General features: G+C 48.1%; 1 protein-coding gene across 2 annotated transcripts in view; it reads left to right on the plus strand.

Annotated features, from left to right (window-relative positions):
• The first annotated feature begins 23587 nt into the window (after nt 1-23587).
• The window catches only part of SLC39A14 (solute carrier family 39 member 14), a 52921-nt gene continuing 51178 nt past the window's right edge, over nt 23588-25330 (plus strand). The window contains exon 1 of one of the 2 annotated variants that reach the window (XM_066639236.1): nt 23588-23675. The gene's annotated coding sequence lies outside the window, so the exon portion shown is untranslated. Of the gene's footprint in view, nt 23676-24622; nt 24917-25330 lie in introns of those variants that run through there. The other variant, XM_066639237.1, reaches the window with a different exon arrangement.

Genomic DNA, 25330 nt, shown 5'->3' on the forward strand with positions numbered 1-25330 from the left:
CATCCATGCAGTTCTTCCCCCTCTTCCATTTATCCGTACTAGAATTGAGAGTACGCACTGTATATAAAAACAAAACCCTTCCCACCTTGGAAAATGTTGTTAGCATAGAAACTCTTCTGCCTTTTTTTGGACATTTTCTTATGTTTCTGAGCATGTCCAGAATTGCTTCACATTTTTTTCTTTTGACAAAATCCACAGACCATCTAAGAATCGTGGATCTCACACACACATGCATACGCCACCCTAACAAATGTTGCCAGATGTACTTAAAAAAAATAATTGCACTTCCACGAAATTCTTCATAAACGTCACCTGAGATGTAGGAAGGGACTGTCCTGAAAATAAGCTTCTACTGTGTCAACTCTTGCAGAGCTAAAGCCTATAAAATGTTCGGAATTGAGTTTGTTGCCCCTTTTCATGGAAGTAGTTGGACAATCAGCTGTTTCTCTTTGCAAGTCTTCCTCAAGCAGGCCTCCCTGTTCAGCTTCTCTCACCTCATGAGCCCTTACAGCTGACTTTGAAAAGGGCTTTTGTTGTGCAGTCTGTAGAGGAGAGTGTGTAGATAGTTCAGCTGGACAGCTCCCTCCTTGTGCTTTGCTTACATACAGTCCTATACAAGGCTTCTACCCAAAACAGAAACTTTACTGTGTTGTAAACTAATGATTTTTTGTTGTTGTTGTGAAAATGCTTTAGATAACCTGTGGCTTTAAAAGTGGCATGTTCAAAACCAAGAACCAAAAATGTACTCTGCTTACCAAACAAATCAAGCTCCCCGTTTATGGCCTTTCCTGAATCAGAATTTATGCATCCACTTTCCTCGATGTCAGTATCTAGAACACTTCATCATGCAGTTAAATCTTATAGTTGGGTTAATGATTTCCCATCTGCCAACATCAACCTCCTAATATGCTAGTGATAGTGTCTTTTATCCAATTTTATTTGCCAATCCTGCCACCACCCGTCTGGACTTTGGACGGGTTAACAAAAAATAGAGTAAATAAACACATCCAGATCAGTCTTCAGTGTCTGGAAGGTGGCTGGCAGAGTCTGGAGAAAGTGACCACCTACTCAGCTCCAATTAAGGGGAGGGACCAAACAGGACCTATGAGAGGAGGGTTCAGGGAGTAAATTGTACCCAGGCCCAGGGTCAAAAAAAGGGCCCAGGAGCCAAAGGAGGGTCCCCCAAAATTTCCTGGGATCTTACATTTTCCTTTCTCACCAAGGCCCATGAGAGGGGTGTGTGGTGGGGGATGCTTCATACCTGGTCCTGAGTTCAAAAAGACGGCCTGGGAGCCAAAGGAGCTAGAAATGTCCTGGGTCTCAGTATATGCAAACATTTTCTGTGAAAATGAGCATTCACACTTTGTGCCAGTCTATATAGTTTTATATATCATAATTCATAGAAATTATGTTCCAGTGGAGAAGGGAAGGCGCCCCAAAAGAGTGTGTGTGTGTGTGTGTGAGAGAGAGAGAGAGAGAGAGAGAGAGAGAGAAGAAGAAGAAGCTGCATTTTTGGGGGGGGCAGAAGGAGCAGTAGTGTTGGGGAAGCTCCTTTTGGAATTCAGCGACCCCCCCCCCCCCCCGAGATCTGATGTGGGTAGCAAATGTGAAAGTGGTTTCTGAAAGTGCCTCCTTTTGTGCTCTGTTTATAAGTAAATAAAACAAATATTACAAGATGGTGAAAGCCTCCAGTGCTCTCTCTTCCCAAGGAAACAAAACCCAAGCGCTGCCTGTGAAATTTCTCTTCTGCCTGGGAAGCAGGATATGCAAATTGTATGGAGTCCTTATGGAAATCTATGCTTAGGTAAGTTCTTCATTTGTAGGTGTGATGTTGCTAAATGAAACCTGGACCTTATGGCTTTCAGGCTGAGATGCTTTTAGTGGGAAGAATGCAGGGAGTTTGGGAAACAATCTGATTGTGGGGAAGTGTGTGAAAGAGAGAGCGAGCGAGCACAACATTCAGTTGGTTATTGAACCCTTTCTAATTCTGCAAGCCTTGACAGGTACAGGTTGCTGCTGAAGTGGAAGATCCCTCCTCTTCCTCCTGATGAATTTGACACAAGGTGCTTTTCATTGGGAAGGTCTCCTGCGCAAACCGGTAGAAATGAACAGGAGCTACCCAAGAGCTGTCCATTTTGGTGTGAACTCAGCCGGATGATTTCCTATGCACCAGTTTATCTCTTTTCCATTCTGCTGCCTGTAATGATGCCCAAAATCTATTTTCAGAGAAATCTTACTGAAATCTATTTGTCTTGTGAATTGTAGTTCCCTCATAGAACAGTTGCTCCATAGGCACAAAATTCTGGGTTCCCTCTCTAGTGAAAGTACTTTGGATAGTGGCACTGGGAAAGACCTCCACCTTAAACCCATCATTAGCAGTGAGTGGACAAACACACTAGGGTGGATTTTTGGATGCTAAACTGGAAGAGGAAAGTCCTTAAAAGAAACCATGCAGTTCTCCCATGGGACTTTTGAGGGTCTTGGAGGACCAATTCCGTTCCACTCCATGCCTTAAGCCTAGAGTGCAAGAATACAGTCCACCCCTGGTCTGGCTGGACTTGGCTTCCCTGGCTTCAAGGACGTTGTGAGCGCCTTTTGACATTCCCTTTGATCCATTCAGCCTTCTAGCTCATCATTTTAATGGTTAACACCTAAAGCAGAGTTGTCAAACATAAAGCCAGGGGACTGGATGCGGCCCCTGGCAGCTTTTTATCTGGCCCTTGGGCTCTCAGCTGCTGAGCAGTGCTGAGGTGTTACTGCTGAAACAGCAGCCCACATGAAAATTGGGCTTTCCCATGTCTTGAAATACAATCAAGATTTGCATATTTTCTCTTCTGCCATTTGCAGTTAATAAGCTTCTATATGATAACAAAGTGCTGATTTCTGGCCATCAGCTGATTAATGATGTCACTGTCTGCTTAATGATGTCACTTCTGGCCCTCAGCAGGCATCCTGAATGCAAACTTCGGCCCTCTATGAAACGAGTTTGACACCCCTGACCTAAAGCATTTCAAAAAGTAGCATGGATACTCATTTGTTCAAGATCTTCTGTAATGACTTTCCTCTCCTGCCCCCAATTACAGTATATAAATATCCTGTTTTTGCACGCACACAATGTGCGATGTCGACTTTGTGCTGCAGTAATAAGGAAAAAGGTGCCTTGGCAGCGAACTAGCTATTAAGAGTGAGTGTTGGGAGTTGATATGACCAGTAATGCCAGTACAGTATTCACTCTCCTTTTCATAACCGCTGGCTGGTTTTTGTTTTTTTTAAATGAATGGTAATTTAAGCCTGGGTATGGTATAGCAACGGGTGTCTTGAGAGCCAGGGTGGTTTGGGACTTAGACCTGGAAGATCCAGATTCAAATCTCCTCTCAGCCATGAAGCTTCCTGGGTGACCTTGGGCAGATTACTCTCTTCAGTCTTACCTACCTTGCAGGGTTGCTGTGAGGACAAAAGGAGGGGGGGTTGGTCTGTGGAACTCCTTGCCACAGGATGTGGTGATGGCGTCTGGCCTGGATGCCTTTAAAAGGGGATTGGACAAGTTTCTGGAGGAAAAATCCATCACGGGTTATAAGCCATGATGTGTATGTGCAACCTCCTGATTTTAGAAATGGGCTATGCCAGAGTGCCAGATGCAAGGGAGGGCACCAGGATGAGGTCTCCTGTTATCAGGTGTGCTCCCTGGGGCATTTGGTGGGCCGCTGTGAGATACAGGAAGCTGGACTAGATGGGCCTATAGCCTGATTCAGTCGGGCTCTTCTTATGTTCTTAACTGTATATACTACCCTGAGCTCCTTGGAGGGATAAAAATGTGGTATGAAAATGTGAAAAATAATAATTGCCTTGAGATTTTGATCAGTTAGACAAGTAATTCACATGCCATGAAGACATTCCTAGGTTCAGTCCATGGTGCCTGCAGCTAAAATGACCTTGGGCAGCAAGACTGCAGCGAAACAACCCTGCCTACAGGGACCAATGATCTGACTCAAAATCAAAATCAAGCTGCCTTTTTATTATCTTGCACGTTTTTATCCTTCTTTGCAGCAGTTCAAAGCAGCCTACACAATCAACCACAGAGCTGTAGCTAGAGTGGAGCCCAGGGGACACCTGCCCTGGGCGCTACAGCAAGAGGGGGTGCATGACTAGCCCCAGGCTTCGCCGTAATTACAGAGGAGGCACTGGCAGCTTTGCGTCCCCCCTCCTCTGGAGGCTGGGAGCCTCCACAGGACAAGGAACGCCACCAGTGTCTCCTCTAGGGAGAATCCTGAAGTGACATCCCTGTGCTGGGGCAGTGTGTTTCAGCTCTGATGAAGCCCACAACAGTATCACAAGACAATACAAGCATAAAAGAGGGGAAGAAAACTGCCTCCCTGGGTAAGGAGTTCCACAGGCTGGGTATTGCCACCCAAAAGGCCCTCTCTCACCTGCTCTCAACCTGAACCTCGGAGGCTGATGAGATCTGCAGGACCATTGGTCCTATTGACCGAGGAGCACAGGCAATCTCATAATGAGGTCCTTTAAGTTAGCTTGATGTATGCTGATATGGTTCCAGCAAAGGCGGCTGGAGAGTCTGTGAAATAGAAGTCTGGTTGATTCTGGTTTTCCCTGCCCAGGTCCTTTATGGGGGGGGCATAGCTCAGTGCTTGCACATGGAAGGGCCCAGGTATCTCCAGAGAGGATGGGGAGAAACTCACTTATACTCACCCTCTTCTCCGAAACCCTGGAGAACCGCCAGTCTGTGTAGGCTGCATCAATGGCCTGACTGCTGAAGACAACTTCTTATTTCAGCAAGGTGCGCATTGTCAGTGCTTCGGTCAGGGGTGCAGCATCCCTCCTGGAGCCTCTAATGCTGCAGCATCTGCTGCCATTCAGCAGCACCGAGAGTGAGCCTGGAGTGTGCAGTTGTCGCTTTCTTTCTGCTACTTTGTTCTCCTGCCACTGTGGTGAGTCCAAACTCTTCTTAATGGGCCTTTCTTGAACTGGGTAGAACATTTGCATTTCCTTGGGGGGTCAGTGTAAGTGCCTCTGAATTTGTCAAGTGAACCAGATTGTTTTCTGCGAAGGGGAAGGAGAAGACCCAGTTCGCTGCAAGGATATTTCTCTGCCAGTGGCTTGGCTGGCTGTCAAGTGGGTGTCAATGGAGCTGACATTGGCAGGGAGCAGACGCCTGTCAATGAGAGAGCTCGCTGAGCCGGTATTGCATTCAAGAGCAGCCTTTCTAATCCCTGCGGCGAGATCCACTGATGATTCCTGGCTTTTCCTTGTGTCGAGCGGTTGACCTTGTCAGGGCCAGACTGATGGCAGTGCACGGACTAAGAGTGTGAGCCAAGCTACAAGTCATGAGCCTCGGACAAGCCACCCTTCCTGCTATCTGCAGCTGGTTAATAAGATTGGCCTCTGTTAGAGACACACCAGCCCACCACTTTACTCTGTTTCTCACTATTCAAAGTCAGGGAGTCATGAGAGGCAGAGACAGGCAGTTGCCCCGGCTCATCTTATCACCTGAGGCAACCATCTCAGTCGGTCTTGTGGATGGGGCCGGCCCTAGCGATTCTGGCCTGGGAAGTGAGGTGCATATGGTCCATCAGTGTGGATCAGGGGTGTCCAAAGTTTTTGGCAGGAGGGCCACATCATCTCTCTGACACTGTGTCGGGGGGCCAGGGGAAAAAAGAATTAATTTACATTTGAAATTTGAATAAATTTACATCTTGTTGGCATCCTTCAGTCTCGGAAGACTATGGTGTCACGCTCTGAATGGTGGTTCTGGAACAGAGTGTCCTCTCCAGTGCGCAAAGCCTGGGTAAAGTAGGTATGGAGGATAGGCTGTTACCCATGCAGCAAATCCCCCCTCTCCACGTCGCTGAAATGGTCCAATGGAAAGGCAGAGGCCAATACGGTTGGTTCCAGCGGCGTTGCAGGAATTGCCAGAACGTGACTGTTCAGCCATGAACTGCCTCAGGGACTCCGGCTCCAGATTTTGCCTCGAGGTTGACTCCTGAAGCCTTTTCCATAACTGGATGTAGCCACAAGGCAGTGGAGGTTTGGGATCAGAGTTTTCCTTCTCTCAGATGAGCTGCCTTCCCAGGCTGACGAGTCCCATCTACCCGGTGACTGTTTAGTCGCCTCTTACGACAAGTACAGCCAAACTGAGGGCCTATTCTTATCCCCAGCCCCCAGGGGAAAAATTTACATAAGTTTACATAAATGAATATATTAAAGATGAACTTATATGAATGCATGAAGGTTTGCAACAGCTCAAGGTCTATAAAAGGCCTGGCACAAAGCAAGGCTGGCCTTTACTTTGCTGCCGCTACTGCATCACAGACATGAAACAACAAGCAGTGGAGGGAGCCCCCATTCCACAGCTCATGCGAGAGTTCAAACAGTCGCCCTCACGCTGTGAGCAGTTGCGTCAGGCCAGTGTGGGCTCCAACAAATCTACGGAGGGCCAGAGCCTCATTGGAGACTGGGGGCTCCCTGAGGGCCACATTGAGAGACCTCAAGGGCCGCAAGTGGCCCCAGGGCCGGGGTTTGGCCACCCCTGGTGTGGATGATGACCATCTGCTTTTCTAAAATGGTAAGAAGCTGTAAAACACAATTTAAAACTACAAAACTCAGGGTTTGGTGTATTACATCAAAGACACATTTAAAAACAACACATACCCTAAAACAGCAGAATAGACTGAACATTTAAAAGCCTGTTGAAATAGGAGTATTTCCAGCAGATATTGGGGGGGGGGGAGAAGAACAGAACTCTGTCAACAGGGCATTCTGCTACTTGGGAACCACCACTAAGAAGTCCCTGTCTCTTCCATCTGTCCATCTGATCCTATGTGGGAGACGCAGCATGAGTCTGGAGTTAGGGATCTTAATGTTTGGGCAGGTACATGTGGGAGGAGGCCATTCTCAAGGCAACATATAATACTTCCGCATTATATGCATTTCCTTATATGCACAGAACTTCTTTCTGACATAGATTCCTGGTAGTTTATGGCAGAAGTGGAATGCTCTATTGTAGTTCTGATTGGTCTGTGTGTGAACTGCCTGGGCAAGAAGCAGCAGTTGTTGAAAATGCAATAAGAGTCTAGCCTTGGTCACTGGGTTCTTCTGGAATGGAAGGAATGTCCTGTTGGAATGGAATGGAATGGAAAATGTCCTGTCTGGGCAAGGCCTTGCTTTCAGTAGCTGTCCTTGCACTACTCCTGATCTCCGTCTTGCTTCTTGGCCCTGCTTTCTGACTTGTCTCCTGGTTCTGAACCCCAATCCCCAGAGTTGCTCTCCGTAGACCAGCACTATCAGTCCACTTGTTCAGTTGCGTCACTGTTCTTGGTCCCAGTTATGGAATTCAGGTGGGGGGTGGGGGGGCATTTGCAACGGGTACAATAATAATGGCACAAAAATGTTAACGGGCAGGGTAGGGTGATTGTCTGCGACCCAGAGGGGCAATTCCTGCAGTTTTTACAATTAACTAAAAAATTAAAAAATTTGCACTTGAAGAGTTGTTGCTGGCTGCCCGAATTTGCATCCAGACAAGGCAGTTCAAAACCAGATATGTTGAGAATGAACAACATGCATTATATAGGTGGTCTTCAACCTTTCTCTTGCCACAATCCCAAGAAAGTATGAGTCTGGGGGCCCTTGCCCCCGTTGATCTTGGCTAGCTCCCTGGACCCTATCCACCCACCCTCATCCCCACCGTCACCTACTCTCCACCCCTGTAATACCCTCCAGGCACTGTTCATTGTAACCAAATGCTCTTAATAGAGAGAGCTGGGAAAGTTACAATGAAGCCTAGCACTAGTGAAAGTTATTTTAGCGCAACTGCTAAGAGCCTGAGCGGGACTGGGATACCATCTCCTGATATCTGAAAGTTGCTCTGACCTTACAACTGAGGCTTCGTGATCCCATTGGGAATTATTACATCCCGTGATATCATTACATGATATCCCATTATATCGGCAGTTCTCAAGACTTTTAGCACCGGGACCCACTTCTTAGAATGAGAATCTGTTAGGACCCACCCAAAGTGATGTCATGACTGGAAGCGATGTCATCAAGCAGGAAGAGTTTTAACAATCCTAGGCTGCAATTCTACCCATACTTAACAAGGAGTAAGTCCCATTGACTATCATTGTTAAAAGCATATACAGCGTAGCTTGTTCAAAGTACAGATCTGTAACATTTCCCGATGCAGCCATGTGCCATGGTAGCATCAAGTTGAATATATAAAAATAAAATACTGCAAAGAATGGGGATCCGCCTGAAATCGGCTCGTGGCCCGCCTAGTGGGTCCCGACCCACAGTTTGAGAAACACTGCGTTATATCATACACAAAAAGTTTATTTAATTACATTTCAGAATATATTGTATATACAATTAGCTAAAAATACCTGTCACTATATTATTGCAGCCACTTTCTGGGATCCTAATTCTGCCAATTATGGGAGTGTGTGCGTGTGTACTCTTGTTTTCCTCGCCCCGGGTGTGAATTTCCTTTGTACAGCACTGCTTGGTCCATCCCATACTACTGCTGCTCGGAATACAGTATGTAACATCTCTGCAGTGCCACATTCAATCTGCAGCTTTTCGGATGGGAGGCAGCCAAACAGGGTCCTATTGTCCAGCCTGAGTATTTGTTGCTCAGCTGTTTAGAAAACAGTTCCATCCCATCAGAACGGCACAAACACATTTGGCTGGGTCCCAACTCAGCTTGTCCAGCTCTGGGTTCCCTTGCTTATGCTGGCTTTTCCTATCGCTCTGGAAAATGATGTCTGGCAGCCGTTGTGCGCGCCAGTCTTTCCGCAACCTTTTTCGTGGTTACTTACCTAGACTTAGGGCACAATCCTAACCAACTTTCCAGCACTGGCATAGCTGTGCCAGTGGGGCATGTGCTGCATCCTGCAGTTGGGGGGCAGTCACAGAGGCCTCCTCAAAGTAAGGCAATGTTTGTTCCCTTACCTTGGAGTTGCATTGCCCTATGTTAGTGCTGGAAAGTTGGTTAGGATTGCAGCCTTAGACTTAGATCATCCCATGCCATTCAGCACATTGGGCAGCGAACACTCTCCATTGTGCTTGATCTATTGCAGCAGCCTCAGCTTCATCCCATGACAGGTAGGTGGCCATTCGGTCTTCAATGAAGGTCTTTCTTCATCTGAACTTTGGACGTCCTGGTTTTTGCCAGTTTACAACCTTCTTGGTTACAACCTGGGAATTTTTTTAAGGTTTTAGGGACACTGTTTAACTTTCCATTTCCAAATTGGTTGAAGAAATGTAGCTTGGTGCCAGGGCCCGATCCTATCCAACTTTCCAGTACCAATGGCAGTGTGCTGTGGCACACCCACTGACAATCGCTGCCCTACTCTCTCACCTCAGTCCTTCCATGTCCAGTCCCTTAAAGGATCTGTGCAAGAGAGGAGCAAAGTGAGGGTAGGGAACTCTCCACTTACCTTGCTCCTTCCTTGTGTTGCTTTGAAATATAAGCGTGGGACATTCTGGGAGCTTCCAGCATGACCCACACTTCCTGCTTTGTCAAAAGGAACACATAGGATGGAGCGAGGCAAGTGGCTGTGTGTGTGTGTTATTTTTCCCTCGAGATTTTTGGGAGGTGGCAACAGCGGCTCAAGTAAGGGATTAACAGCCCAATCCTGAGCTGCCTGTTGCACCGGAACTGCTGCAGTGCCGAAACGGTTGCCGCAGCATCCTGCATGCAACAGGGCAGCCGCCGTCGGCTCCTCGGGGGAAGAGGACTTTCACCCCTTCCCCACAGGTAAGTCAAATGGCCTTGCGATGAGGCTAATTGATTCTGCGGCAACCCTTGGGCTGCCGTAGAATCAAGAGCCTCCATGTTGGGCCCATTGTCTGACACAGAGGCTCTGGATGCCGAGGAGCAGAGCTCTACCGGTCCCACCTCCCTCCCCCCGAGATGCCCTCTCCCCGCCCTCCCCCACCTCCCCCCACCCTGGAAGGCCTCCTCCCTGCCTCCCCCCACACCTCCACCTGCCCCTCTGCCGCCTGATGGTTTGGGCGACCACGCAGCAGCAGCGGTCCACGAGCGCTAGCCCAGCATCAGCCAGTGCTGAGCTAGAACCAGCGCTGAAGGCTGCAGATGTGCCTTACGGCACGCCGTAAGCCGGCGCGCACTGTTTAGGATTGCGACAGAGTGGTAAGCCGGTGCGCAGTGTTTATGATTGGGCCCAAGTTGGGCTTGACACATCTCTTGCCCATCTTCCACTCTTCAATGGGGCTTGCAAAGGAGATCGCTTCTCGCCCATTTCCCATTCATTCCAGTGGGATGCATGCAGGAGAGCTTCCTGGCAAGACAGGTCTGGGTTTCCCATCACGTCCCCCTTGACAGCACCTAAAATCCACTGCCTGAGTTGGCAACCAAGGGAGTGCTGTCTCTTTCAGGTGCCTGACATTCTGGTCATTCTGACCTCTGACATTCATGTGTCAACAAGGCTGTAACAGTGACTCTGTACCATGTTCCAGCTTACTGGAAATCCTTTCTGCAACCGATGCCACCGTGTGATTCACGTTCATCTCTTTGACACCATACACTGGGATGAAAAACAACACAACTTTTCAACCCTTGACAGGCAAAGTTAAAACCCCCACACCCCATCTCCAAACAGGTGGAGACTTTAATTAGCTTGTTTTCCTTATCCTGAAATTAAAATGTCAGTAATAAACTTGATTATTACCCTGGAAATGTTACCTACATATGTTTCCAAAAAGCCTTATAAGAAAAGATTCTTAAACTGTTTTCGCCTTATAAAACGTGACATTTCCAACTGCAGCCTTGCTATCAGTCAAGCACCTTTTCTTGTTTGTTTGCTGATCTGGTTGTAAGTGACTTTCCAGAAATGATCAGAAGTTGGACGGCTTGGCTCCAAAATCTTTGCTTTGTTCGCAGGCTGGTCTTAATTTCTTCGCACTCTGAAACAAAGTGTTCACCTTTAGGCAGGGTCGACAAGAGCAGGAGGAAGCCAGTTCAAATTACTGGGGTCCGGAAGGGAACCCTGGGCCCATCTACATTGCAGATATTTTTGTCTGTCTTGGTAGCATCATTATTTGCAAATTGCTTTTGACAGAATATAGATTTCATGTTCAGTCCACACACAGTTCTGAATAACGGCTTGTGAACCTGTGCCGTCAGCTGAGCGTTTCTGAGTATTTCTGAAGCATTGACAGTTCAGTCTTACCTTGCTACGTGCGGCCACGTTTGTATGTTTTCATAAGTGAACACCGTGTGGTTACAACAAAGTTGTGTGATACGCATTGTGTTGTGTTACACGGAGAACGTTTAATGCGGTTAGTAGAGCAACGATCGTGTGGTGTCTCTAGCCCTACTGGAAGCTTATTTGCTTCAGGAAATAACATGCCAGCATGTTCCTGTAAGCTGGATGGGCCAGGAGAGTTTGTGCCGGGAAACTGGCACAGGAGAACGGATTACGTAAACTTCCCAAATCCAAACCAGGCCTCTGCCCCCCTCTCCCGCTCCCCACTGCTATTTGTAGAAAAGGATATGAGACGTTCTAATCATGGAAGGCCCACGTCGCTTCCAGCTTGACCTTTGGTACTGCCAAGCTTTCTCCCTTTTTGATTCATTCGCTTTCCAAACAGGTTTTTACGGGCTTCCACGAAAATAAGAGTGGCAAAGTCCATGACCCTGTTTTGTTTTCCACTGTTTCATTCCTCCACCTTGCCCAACTGAGTCTGCTCTGGCTTGGTAGGTGTCAGTCCTGATTCCTGAAACTCTCATTTGAAAAGCTGAGGGCTTGAACCTAGATGTTTCTTTGTGCAAAGGCCCTGGCCACGCACCGGTGGCTCTTCCCTTAGCTTGTGTAATTAATCTGTGGAACCCCTTGCCGCAGGATGTGGAGATGGCATCTGGCCTGGATGCCTTTTAAAAGGGAGACTGGACAGATTTCTAGAAGAAAAGTCAGGTTACAAGCCATGAGAAGTAGGTAACCTTAGAATGACAGGTGCAAGGGAGTAGCAACAACATAAAGGGTTCTTGTTGTGTGCTCCCTGGGGCATTTGGTAGGCCACCATGAGATACAGGAAGCTAGAAAGGATGGGCCTTGAGCCTGATCCAGCAGTGCTCTTGTTGACGTGACGTGACGTGACGTGACGTGACGTGACGTGACGTGACGTGACGTTCTTTCTTTCTTTCTTTCTTTCTTTCTTTCTTTCTTTCTTTCTTTCTTTCTTTCTTTCTTTCTTTCTTTCTTTGCCTGCTTGCCCACATGCATCCATGGGTTTAATTTATGGGACTGAACAAGAGATACATAAGCCACAATTCTATACACACTTATCAGAGAGCGTATTCCATTCAACTCAGTGGGACTTACTTCTGAGAAAATATGCATAGGATTGCAGGGAAAGAGAACCAACTATCTTGCAGATGACAGACCTTTCTTTACCAGGTTCCCAGAGAGCTATTGGTGGCTAGATAAGTCAAGCATTTGCAAGCTTGACTGGCGTGAAATCAGCACAACTGGATTTGAACTTAAGCCCCGCTGTCTAAAATTTGCAGCACACTGGCTCTCTTCAACCCATCTCAGGCTTGTGGGATGTACCATGGAAATCTGTTCTGGAGCCATCATTGTATTGTAAAAATATTGTCATGTGAAATTTTTTTTTAAAAAATCATTTTTTCCAAGACCTCACAAGTTGAAGTTTCCGATACAGAACTAAGCTGTTTCCCTCACTGCACTCTTTAAAGGCCCTGGCTATCAGGTTACAGATAATTATATTACATATGCAGCAGTGTTTGCATTGGCTGTGTCCTTCCCTTGAGAGAAACAGTCATGATATTTAAAATGCTGTTATTGGCCGAGAAGCTACAAAACGCTTGCATTCACATCAGTGCAAATTGGCTTGTCTATCAAGCCAATTCATCGAACCTCTTGATGAATCATTGTAGGGGTGGGGTACATCTTCTCTCTGACACTGTTGGGAGCCAGGGGGGAAAAAAAGAATTAATTTACATTTCAAATTTGAATAAATGTACATAAATGTACATAACCGAATGTATTAGATATGGAACTTATATGAATGAATGAATTTTACTGAGCTTATTTATAATGCACATGAGAACTATAATACAGGCATGTAGAACCACATGAGAACAATGAATTGCTTGCCACACACCTCTTGCACAGTGGAAAATATACAGACCAAGCCAGAAACACATGGAGCGCAATCCTAACCTCGCGTTAGGCTGGTGCAAGTCCCAACCTAGGATGGTCACAAATCTGCCGTAAAGCACATTTGCACCTCCTTGGGAGCAAGCTGCGCCAGCGCATGGAGCTTGCAGCTTGCAGAGCAAGCCTTGCAGTGGTTGAGCTTGGGCGACTCAAGGCTCTGGGGTGGGTGGGGAGGAGGTGGGAGGGAGGCATTCTGGGGCAGGGGGAGGGCAGGCGGAGGGCAGTCCCAGGAGAGGGCGGGCAGGGAGCTGGAGGCGGGGAGGCAGTACATGTCAGAGGAGACCCATAGGGCTGCAGTGGCTTACCTGGGAGTAAGGGGAAGAGTTTCTCCTTACTTCTGGTTGAACCACTTTGGTGCCCTATCTTGCGCTGGATACAGCACAAACCTCTTGGCCTACCTGTTCCAGCGCAAGATAGGATTGCGCTGATGGAGACACAAACTGTTCAGAGACAATGGGGGTGTGTGTAAAATAATGCTGAGGGAAAAGCAGGAAACACACCAAGACTATAACTCGGCCTGCAGCTTGCATCTGGTGGTTGCGACCTGCAGTCGCAGGCCAGTATGGGCTCCAACAGTCTCTGATGGGCCAGAAGCTAATTGGAGACTAGGGGCTCCCTGTAGGCCAGATTGGGGGACCCTAAGGGCTGCAAACGGCCCCCCGGCCAGGGTTTGCCCACCCCTGATTTATTGTATAGTGAACCTTGTTTTACTACCGAAAGTCCATTGTGAAGTGATTTGATTGTAAAGTGAACTCATTGTAAAGCAGGGATCCCTTATCGTGGGTGAGGAATGGGCAACCAAACCCTATCTAAGTTCCCCTGTGCCCATGCAGTGGTGCCACATTGAGCAAGGGAAGTAGCAGATGGAAAGAATCCTCTGGGTAAGGGACGTTCATCCTCTGGTCCTGGGCATAGCCCCAGGAACCACAATGGGTCTACTCAGACCCGCACCACTTAAATCACCGGCACATGTTAGTGTTGATCCGTGTTGGCAGATTGAACCTGGATAGGATACAACAAGTGCTGCCAATGTCACCCCCCTTCCTGGACCCAATCTGCCCACCTGTGCCCATGTAATCACCCTCCCCCCCTTACCTGCTCTGGTGGGTACCGTTCCTTACACTAGCACTGGCAGAAAGGCTTCAGCCTTCTTGCCACTGGGCCTAGCTGGTGTGCTGTCCCAACATGCTTTATGGAATGTTTGCAACAGCACGCACCGGCGGAGACTCACTCCACCGTGCAAACCCCAGTTAAGACCGTAGCCTTAAATAAATACAAAGCTTCATGCATTGCTTTTGGCAAATGCATTGGTTGAATTTGGGGAGGGGAGAACCTTGCACAGCTGCAGCAGTCCTTGAGGCTGTCGTTCGAGTGATGGCTGACAAAGGGTACATGTGTTAGGTGGAAATGTGGTTGAATGGGTGTTAGCCGATGACACAGTTTGCTCTGCCTACTTCGGACCTTGGCACGCCTCTGGGTGAATCCCTTTGCGTGTGTGGGCTCTGTTGCCTGCATACAAGAGAAAAAAGAAGGCACTTTGTCTCCTTTTCATTGCTTATATGGGAGGGCGCAGTTGGGCACCGATGCCCACTTTCACATTGATTTCACGGCAGAGAAAATGGTCATTTAACAGCAAAAACACTGGGGCAAGGGCTGTAGTGTCTCCAAGTGCTGTGAAGCCACTTGGGCTGGTGTAACAAAGAAGCTACATACACCAGCTCCTTTCATGTTCAGAGATGAGAGGGGTGTGCTGTTGCCACTGGAGTGTAATTTTGCAAAAGCCCAAGTGCTTGTAATTATGGAAATTGGTGGAAAGTAGCGTGATGATGATGGCTTTCAAAGACTGGGCTTTTTGTCCTCTTGGATGGGAGACCTATTTGATGCTTACCTGGCCGAGTCCCAATGGTAGTTTGGTCACGAAGACCCTTGGCACCACATAATTACATACAGTCAATGAACTGGTTCCAGGGTGATATGACATAGATGCATGTGTGCATTTTCTTCCTTTAAAAATAATTTTAAAAAGGACTAGTTTTACACTGCAAGGCACACAGATGAATCTTTGTGAATGCATCCCTCTCGTGATCTGGCCATGCTCCTGTAGGATCTCTCATTACAAGAGCTTCATGGGTTGGAAATGGTTTCATATCTCCATTGGGAAAAGTGAGCAGAAATGCTTATGAACATAAGAAGCTACCTTGTACTGAGTCAAAACCTTGGCCCAGCTAGCTCAGTATGGTCTATGCCAGCCATTTTCAACCACTGCGCCATGGCACATTGGCGTGCCACAAGTGGTCCACAGGTGTGCCACAGGAATTTGGGGGAAGGTCATTTATTAGTAGGGCCAATGGGGGATGTAAGCCCCCCACTGGCAGCATGGTGTGCCTTGATAGTTATCAAAAACCTGATGGAGTGCCTTGACAATTTTAGTGCCTTGTCAGTGTGCCGTGAGATGAGAAAGGTTGAAAATCGCTGGTCTATGCTGACTTGTGGTGACCCTCCAGGGCAGCAATTTTTCACCCATGTGTTGTGCCACATAGGTGTACCATGAAAGGTTCGCAGGTGGAGTGTGTTGTGGGAGTTTGGAGAAGAGCAGGTGAATACTGCTTAAAAATCTGTTTAAAAATCTGTTGCTGTTTTGTAGTATTAAGCCATAATGTATCTCTCATCAGAACTGGGCCATACTCTTGCTCTAATTCTAAATGTATTTGTTCTGTTGAAACCAACATATAAGTCTGGGCTGCATAACAACCCCAAAGTTTTGGGAGCCCCAGACATCCTTGCCTACTTGTTTTTTGTAAGGTACCAGCCTTACAAAAGTGTCCCATTCCAAATGAAATTTAGTAGTAGTCTTTGGCCATCTTAAAATCTCCTTATTATCCATCTACTAACAAGAATCTTGGCCATTTTATAACACAATCTTATACATATCGACTCAGAAGTCTCATTATGTTCAGTGGGACTTCCTCCCAGGAAAGTGTTTAAAGGGTGGCAGACTTAGGACGCAATCCTAACCCCTGATGTCAGTGCTTTCCAGTGGCCAATGGGACGTGTGCTGCATCTTGCAGTTGGGTGTCACTCAGGGAGGCCTCCTCAAAGTAAGGGAATGCTTGTTCCCTTATCTCAGAGCTGCATTGCCCTATGTCAGTGCTGGAAAGCACTGACATAAGGGGTTAGGATTGTGCCCTTAATTACTCATACTCTTGTGAATCAAGAAAACGGAAATGTTGAATTTCTCCTGCTTTACTCAGCATTAAATCATCATTGTCCTTTTTAATGCATGCACATCCCCCCAAGTTGATACCCAAGTATCTGATTGATTTCTTAGGAGGCTTTAGTCCATATGTCTGAACTATGTGATGTTTTTCCTGCATCCGCAATGTAACATAAATCAAGGCTGACTTTTCCTTGTTTATTGCATAACCGGATATTTGGCTATGCTTATCTAGCACACTGAATAAATATGTAAAAGATCTTAATGGGTTCTCTACCACATCACAACATGTCAGCATACCACAGGGAGATCTTAAGCCTCCCACATCCAACATGCATCAGTTTTAGATTTACATTGTTCCTAACTGCTTGCGCTAACAGTCAATACCTAAAGCAAACATCACAACTGAAAGGCAGCAGTCCCACTTGCTTCCTCTTATCAGATAAACCAAGGAGGTCATTAGCTAAAATCTGTGGCTTTAGAGCCATATATATCAGCCCTGAATTAAGTTCTGAAATTTAAGGGGTATCTTGTGTGTATGTGTCTTTCACTCTAAGTAATGTGCCAATCTCATAAGTGTGTGTGTAATAATTATAAATATTGATAAATGATAAATATTAAATATAAAAATAACCCTTGCTAATTGGGCAAAGAGGCACCTTTTAAAGTGGTGTCCCCTTCTATTTAGAAGAGGGAGACCAACTGTCCCTCTTTGCCCCAGTGTGGCGTCTTTCCCAGTGGCTGTTGGTGTCTTGCCTGTATTTTTTTTTTTTAGATTGCGAGTCCCTTTGGTGACCGGGAAACAATTTATTGATTTATTTTACTATGTAAACTGCTTTATGAACTACTCCTGTTGAAAAACAGTATAGTATACAAGTTTTCATCATCATCATCATCATATTGGCAATTGATTCATATATTCACTTATTAACAGTCCTATTCCCGGTGGCTCCGCTGGGTGTAGCAGTGACAAAATGGCTACCACTGCATCCAGTGGGGCTGCCAGAGGTCTTCTTGGGGGAAGCCCCAGGCCCCACAATGGGGTTTTGGCTATTTTGCCGACGCAGACTTGAAAGCCTCCATGACGGGCTTTGCAACCCAACATGGAGGATAAAATATGGCAGGGCAGGGTTCTGCCAGCATCAGCGCTGGAAGCGAATAGGATTGGGCCCTGAGTCATTTGACTGTGATGTCCTGCTGAGTGGAGAAGATAATTGTACCACTCTCTTCTCCAAATTTTGGTTCGGTTCATCTCCTGACTTGGCAGGCTCCGGCAGACCCCAAGCTTCCCAACCTGCAGACGGTGTGAAACTATGAGGGACCTCAGGTTGGCCGAGGTCCTACAGCGCACTTCGTAATTTGCTTTGTTTAATGGTTAATCCACCCCTGGCAAGCTCTGTGGCTGCAAGTGAATTTCCACCAGCTGGAAAGCTCTCGGCCATGCTATCTTACACGCCTTTGATTGAGCAGCAGCCGGGAGGAGCGCCTTGCGCAGATGGCGCCAAGGGCGGAAGGTCAATCAGATTCATTCATTATTGATGCCTGCTCAGCAAAAGCACCAGGGTCTCTGTTTCTGTTTCTTGGCTCCCCCCAGGCTTGTTGTCCCAATCGTCCCTGGGCTCAGTGACCTGCACTGACCATTATGATCACACAGGCAGGGAACTGTACAGAAGAATTGACTTCTGCGCATGGTGGAAACCTATGGGTTTCTCTCTCTCTCTCTCTCTCTCTCTCTCTCTCTCTCTCTCTCTCACACACACACACACACACACACACACATTGCTGTACAGACCAACAGCAATTCGTGTATAAAAGGGTTGCATATATTTAATGAAAGAATGTTTGTTATTAGCTAGGATTGCTAAATGAAATGTTCATAAATAGAAGTCATAAGAACATAAGAACAGCCCCACTGGATCAGGCCATAGGCCCATCTAGTCCAGCTTCCTGTATCTCACAGCAGCCCACCAAATGCCCCAGGGAGCACACCAGATAACAAGAGACCTCATCCTGGTGCCCTCCCCTGCATCTGGCATTCGGACGTAACCCATTTCTAAAATCAGGAGGTTGTGCATACACATCATGGCTTGTACCCCATAATGGATTTTTCCTCCAGAAACTTGTCCAATCCCCTTTTAAAGGCGTCTAGGCTAGACGCCAGCACCACATCCTGTGGCAAGGAGTTCCACAGACCGACCACACGCTGAGTAAAGAAATATTTTCTTTTGTCTGTCCTAACCTGCCCAACACTCAATTTTAGTGGATGTCCCCTGGTTCTGGTATTATGTGAGAGTGTAAAGAGCATCTCCCTATCCACTCTGTCCATTCCCTGCATAATTTTGTATGTCTCAATCATGTCCCCCCTCAAGCGTCTCTTTTCTAGGCTGAAGAGGCCCAAACGCCGTAGCCTTTCCTCATAAGGAAGGTGCCCCAGCCCCGTAATCATCTTAGTCGCTCTCTTTTGCACCTTTTCCATTTCCACTATGTCTTTTTTTTGATGCGGCGACCAGAACTGGACACAATACTCCAGGTGTGGCCTTACCATAGATTTGTACAACAGCATTATAATACTAGCCGTTTTGTTCTCAATACCCTTCCTAATGATCCCAAGCATAGAATTGGCCTTCTTCACTGCCGCCGCACATTGGGTCGACATTTTCATCGACCTGTCCACCACCACCCCAAGATCTCTCTCCTGATCTGTCACAGTCAGCTCAGAACCCATCAGCCTATATCTAAAGTTTTGATTTTTTGCCCCAATGTGCATGACTTTACATTTACTGACATTGAAGCGCATCTGCCATTTTGCTGCCCATTCTGCCAGTCTGAAGAGATCCTTCTGGAGTTCCTCACAATCACTTCTGGTCTTTACCACTCGGAAAAGTTTGGTGTCGTCTGCAAACTTAGTCACTTCACTGCTCAACCCTGTCTCCAGGTCATTTATGAAGAGGTTGAAAAGCACCGGTCCCAGGACAGATCCTTGGGGCACACCACTTTTCACCTCTCTCCATTGTGAAAATTGCCCATTGACACCCACTCTCTGCTTCCTGGCCTCCAACCAGTTCTCAATCCACGAGAGGACCTGTCCTCTAATTCCCTGACTGTGGAGTTTTTTCAGTAGCCTTTGGTGAGGGACCGTGTCAAATGCCTTCTGAAAGTCCAGATATATAATGTCCACGGGTTCTCCCGCATCCACATGCCTGTTGACCTTTTCAAAGAATTCTTTAAGGTTTGTGAGGCAAGACTTACCCTTACAGAAGCCATGCTGACTCTCCCTCAGCAAGGCCTGTTCGTCTATGTGTTTTGAGATCCTATCTTTGATGAGGCATTCCACCATCTTACCCGCTATGGATGTTAGGCTGACCGGCCTGTAGTTTCCCGGGTCCCCCCTCTTTCCCTTTTTAAAAATAGGTGTGACATTTGCTATCCTCCAATCTTCTGGCACCATGGCTGTTTTGAGGGACAAGTTGTATACCTTAGTCAAGAGATCTGCAACTTCATTCTTCAATTCCTTAATAACCCTTGGGTGGATGCCATCAGGGCCCGGTGACTTATTGATCTTTAATTTATCAATGAGGTCTGAAACATCTTCTCTTTTAACCTCTATCTGACTTAACTCCTCGGTCAGGAGGGGCCGTTCGGGCAGCGGTATCTGCCCGAGGTCTTCTGCCGTGAAGACAGATGCAAAGAACTCATTTAATTTCTCTGCCATCTCTAAGTCTCCTTTTATCTCCCCTTTCCCTCCCTCACCATCCAGAGGGCCAACCGCTTCTCTGGCGGGTTTCCAGCTTTTAACATATTTGAAGAAGCTTTTATTATTCCCCTTAATGTTGCTGGCCATGCGTTCCTCATAGTCTCGCTTGGCCTCCAGTATCACCTTCTTACATTTCTTTTGCCACAGTTTATGTTCCTTTTTATTCTCCTCATTAGGGCAAGACTTCCATTTACGGAAGTCCTGGAGTTCTATATGCATATGGACCATAGAGCTCAGCGTGAAGGACCATTTGTTTTGCACACAGACCATAAGACATAAGGCCATCAGAAGAGCCCTACTGGATCAGGCCAAGGACACATCTAGGCCAGGTTCTGTATCTTACAGTGGCCCACCAGATGCCTCAGGGAGCACTCTGGTCAACATGATCCTTGTATCCTGTTGCCACTCTCTTGCATTCAGAGAGCTTTCATATATATCTAACGGCACAATCCTATTCTGAGCCTGACTCAATTTTGAGTCTACTCAGAAGCAAGTCACAATCATCACATTAGACAAGAGTCTGCAACCTAAGAGAAGGTGATGCCATGGCTTTCCCTATTTATCCCTGATTTAGCTCGTTAGTTCACTGCAGCAGATCTGCTTTGACCTTATCTCTATTTCTTTTCTCAGTATCTGAAGCTGAGAGTAAACAGCAAGGTGACCAAGTTTGCAAATGACGTCAAGTTCTTCAGGGTGGTAAGAAGCCTCTCCAGACCGGTGAATGGGCAACTAAATGGCAAGTGCAGTTCAGTGTTGATCATTGTAAAGTGATGTACCCTGGGACAAAAAAAAATAAAAATCCTAGCTTCACATAAAGACTGTTGGGGTCTGAACTGTTGGGAATGAACCAGGAAGCAGATCTTGGGTCACAGCAGATGGCTCAATAAAAATGTATGTGAAGACAAAGAAGACATGCCACACTAGGGGTCGTTAGTTAAAGGGATTGAGATTAAGGGCCAAATCCTAAAGGGCTGTAGCGCTGGCACTGAGCTCCAGCGTCGGGTTTGTGAATGTGCTGTAAAGTATGTTTATGACACTCTTGCAGTAGGGAGCACTGGCGTTGGGCCAGGTGGAGGATGCTGCATGGCTCCCAGAGATAAGTGGGAACACTGGGTGGCAGTGTGGCCTTTTGGGGCGAGGGGAAGGTGTTCTGGGATGGGGGAGGGTGGAATGGGGTAGGGCTGGGGTGGGAGGGGGCAGTGGCCTCCTCTGCTGGATCTCATCCATGTTGGGCTGTGAAAAGCCTGACATGGTGGTTCTCAAGCCTGCACCAGAAAAATAGCCAGCACAGATGGGAGAAGCCCCATTGCAGGGCCTGGGGCTTTCTTCAGGGGAAGGGGACGAAATTCCCTTTCTCCTGAGGAGACCTCTGGCAGTGTCCCAGCATCCAGAGGATACAGTGGTCGCCATTTTGGTGCCACTGTTACTTCGCGTGCTGGGAGAGATAGAATCGGGCTGCCCACCTGCTAATATTATAGGGCCCCTATATGAACAAATAGCATGGTCACATTTGGAATAGCATGCCCAGTCTGGGTGCCACACGTCAAGGAGCATATTGTGGAGCTGGAAAAGGTGTAAAAGAGGGCAACTGAAATGATTGGAGGTCTGGGGCATCTTCCTTATGAGGAAAGGCTACAATGTTAGGGGCTCTTTACCTTGGAAAAAGGGGATGTGATTGAGACATAAAATGAAGAATTATGAGAAACTGTCTCCCTCTCTCACAATATAGAAACAGGGATTACCCAATGGAACTGATTCGTGGGAGGTTGAGGAGAGGAAAGGGGGTATTTCTTCACACTGTATAATGAGTCTGTGGAACTCATTGACACAAGATGTGGAGACAGCCAGTAGCTTGGCTGGTTTTAAAAGGAGATTAGACAACTTCAAGCACACGTCACGAGGGCTATGCGCTATCTCTGGGTTCAGCAGCAATAAGCCTTTGACTACAAGTTGCAGGGGAGTAATTGATGATTGCCAAGTCTCCAGGGATTGGTCACCTCCTGGTTGATGGCTGGAAGCAATCCTGGAGGTGTCAACAGAGCCTTCCTTGTTTAATCATATTATGTCATCCTGGAGAAAAAAATAATTCCAGGAATAGCTTGTCGAAGCTGGCAACCCTAGTGCAGCAGTGGGAGAGGGACAGTAGGTCTTTTTCCCCTCTCCTCCTTTTGGGAAACAGGATGCTGGATGAGACATGACTTTGTGGCCTAATTCACCAAGACTTCTTGTGTGTTTTGTGTCCTGGAGTTTTTTCCTTGCAAACTAAAGTTTGGATAGAAATATCCACAAACGATCTCTCTCATGTCTTTCTGGATCTCACAAGTTGGCCTTTTCCCCTTCATGACACCTAGCACCATGATTTTACTTTCGATTTTTTGAGGACTAGCTGCTTTGTGGAACATTTCTGAGCAGCCAGAATGCTGAGAGCAGACGCAGGAAGGCCTTGGTGGTCGGTGATCTCATGGGCTGTCCTTGCAGATGGTGGTTGCCTTGACGCAATGCAGAAAACATTTCTTGACCCAGTGTGCCATTAGTCTGTGAAACTCCTTGCCACAGGATGTGGTGATGGCGGCTGGCCTAGATGCCTTGAAAAGGGGATTGGACAGAGTTATGGAGGAAAAGTCCATCACAGGTTACAAGTGTGATTGGTATGTGCAACTTCCTCATTGTAGATGTAGGCTACCTCAGAATGCCAGGTGCAAGGGAGCGGCACCAGAATGCAGGCACCTGGTTGTTTTGTGTGCTCCCTGAGGCAGGGTAATTAATCTGTGAAATTCCTTGCCACAGGATATGGTGATGGCCAGGCTCTCTTCTTATGTTCTTATGACGCAGCTGATTGTACCACTGCAAACCTGTGCGTGCTCACCTACCAGTATCAGGGCCCAATCCAATGCCTGTCTACTCAGAGGTAAGCCCCATTATAGTCAGTGGGGCTTACTCCCAGGAAAGTGTGGATTAGGATTGCAACCTCACATCCTAGGCATGTCTACTCGGAAGTAAGCCCCATTACAGTCAATGGGGCTTACTCCCAGGCTGCAATCCTATTCCACACTTATCTGGGAATAAGGCCCATTGACTATTATGGGGCTTACTTCTGAGTAGACATGCCTAGGATGGGGTTGTGAGGCTGCAATCCTATCCACACTTACCTGGGAGTAAGCCCCATTGCCTATAATGGGGCTTACTTCTGAGTAAACGTGCATCCAGCTGCAGCAGCCCAAGCCAACCTCCTCCCTGCAACCGGTTTCTGGGAGGGGGCGCGGCCAAGCCCATTCACAACCGGCTCCCCGGGAAAAGGGGCGGGGCGCATGCAAATGTTGTGCCGGAGGCGACGAATCGTGGAGGAGGAAGGCGACGTGGCGAAGAGGAGGCCACGCCCCTCGGCGGTGGTGAGCACGCGCGGCCGAGCCGGGGTTGCAGCCAACTAGTCGGTGCGCGCGGGGGCCTGGAGCTTGCAAGGGAGCAGCTGCCTCTGCGGGTCGTCCGCTGCAAGGTGAGAGGGGGGCTGGTGGAGGCTGGGAACTGGGGAGGAGGTGGGCTGGTCGGGGGGTGACCCCGGCCTGCCTGCAGGGGGGTGACCCCTTTCCATCCACACATCCAGCCCCACAGAGCCCCCCCCAGCCTGGTTCATCCATGCACCCCCATGGCAGACTCCCCCCCATCGCATCCCTTGCACCGCTCCTGCACCAGGATCTGAGTCCTGGGCCCCCTCCCCCTTTCCCTGCCCCTGGTAGGGGGAGCCCCAGCTCTCCATGCAGGGATGGGTTCCCAGCCTCATTTCCAGGGAGACCCTCCAAGCAGGGCCCCCTTCCCCTCTTTTTCCTACCCTTGGAGGGGGGATCCCCAGCTCTGCATGCAAGGAAATGACCCCAGCTTCAATCCCAGCCAGTCCCTCCAAGCTAGGGCCCCCTTCCCCCGCCCTTTGGAGGGGGAACCCCAAGCTCTGCATACAAGAAAAGGTCCCCAGCCTCAGTGCCAGGCAGCCCCTCCAAGCAAGGGCCCCCTTTTTCCTACCCATTGGAGGTGGAAGCCCCCCCCCCCCATGTAGGAAAAGGTCCTGGCTCCAGTCCGCCCCTCCAAGCAGGGATAGGGTTACCAGATACAAAGGGGGCCAGAGTGCCTATCCTTTCATCAATTTTATACATGGAAGGGTTTAAAAAGCTGCACCTGCCAAGATTTCCTCTTCTATACAAGGGTTCAAGGTATAGGCACTCTGTCCCCTTTGTATCTGGTCACCCTGTGCTGACTGATAATGAAGTGAAATGGACCAGAGATCCAGTTCGGGTAGGAAGCCGCTTCCTGCTTTCCCTCTCCAGTGCATCTCCCCCCAACGTGTGCAGACTGACACAACCAGCCCATAATACCCAGGCCCTGCCCCAAGTGCCTCCCAATTTAGTCCAGGACCTTCAGATCCTCTCCACAGAGGGCCTTGTCATGTCCCCCATGTAGCCCTATCTATTCCAGGAGATACAAGGGTGAAGAGGTGCCCTTCCATTGCGTCCCTTCCCCTCGCTCCACTCCTGCACCAGGATCTGAGTCCTGGGCCCCACTTCCCTCGTTTTCCTGTCTTTGGAGGGGGATCCCTTGCTTTGCATGCAGGCAAAGGTCCCAGCCAGCCCCACCAAGCAAGGCAGGGGGAGCAGCAGAGATCATCCTCTTTGGATACCCCAGAGAGCTGCTGCCACTGGTCAGTGCTGGGAGATAAGAGTGAAATGGACCAGAGACTCAACTCAGGTAGGCAGCCGCTTCCTGCTTCTCCCTGCAGCGTGTGCACCCCACCCCCCAAAGAGTGCAGACTGACACAGCCAACCCATAATATGCAGGCTCTGCCACTGTCCCTAAGTGCCCCCAATTTAGACTTGGGCCTTGTCCCCTCCCCCCTAGTGTATCCCTATGTACCCAGTGTGATGGGACAGTGGCCTTCAACCTTTTTCATGCTATGACCTCAAAAAATACAGAAATAATGAGACTGGGGACCCACCATCAATCTCGCCAACCCTCCTGGGACCCTCTCTGCCCACCGCAACCCATTGCCGCCCACTCCCCACTTCCCTAACACCCTCCCAGCTCTGTTTACTGTAACCAAATATTCTTATTAGCGCGAACAGAAAAAAGGTACCCTGAGGCCTGGCACTAATGAAAGCTGTT

Source organism: Tiliqua scincoides, chromosome 11 (assembly GCF_035046505.1).
Source record: "Tiliqua scincoides isolate rTilSci1 chromosome 11, rTilSci1.hap2, whole genome shotgun sequence".
Lineage (NCBI taxonomy): Eukaryota > Metazoa > Chordata > Lepidosauria > Squamata > Scincidae > Tiliqua > Tiliqua scincoides.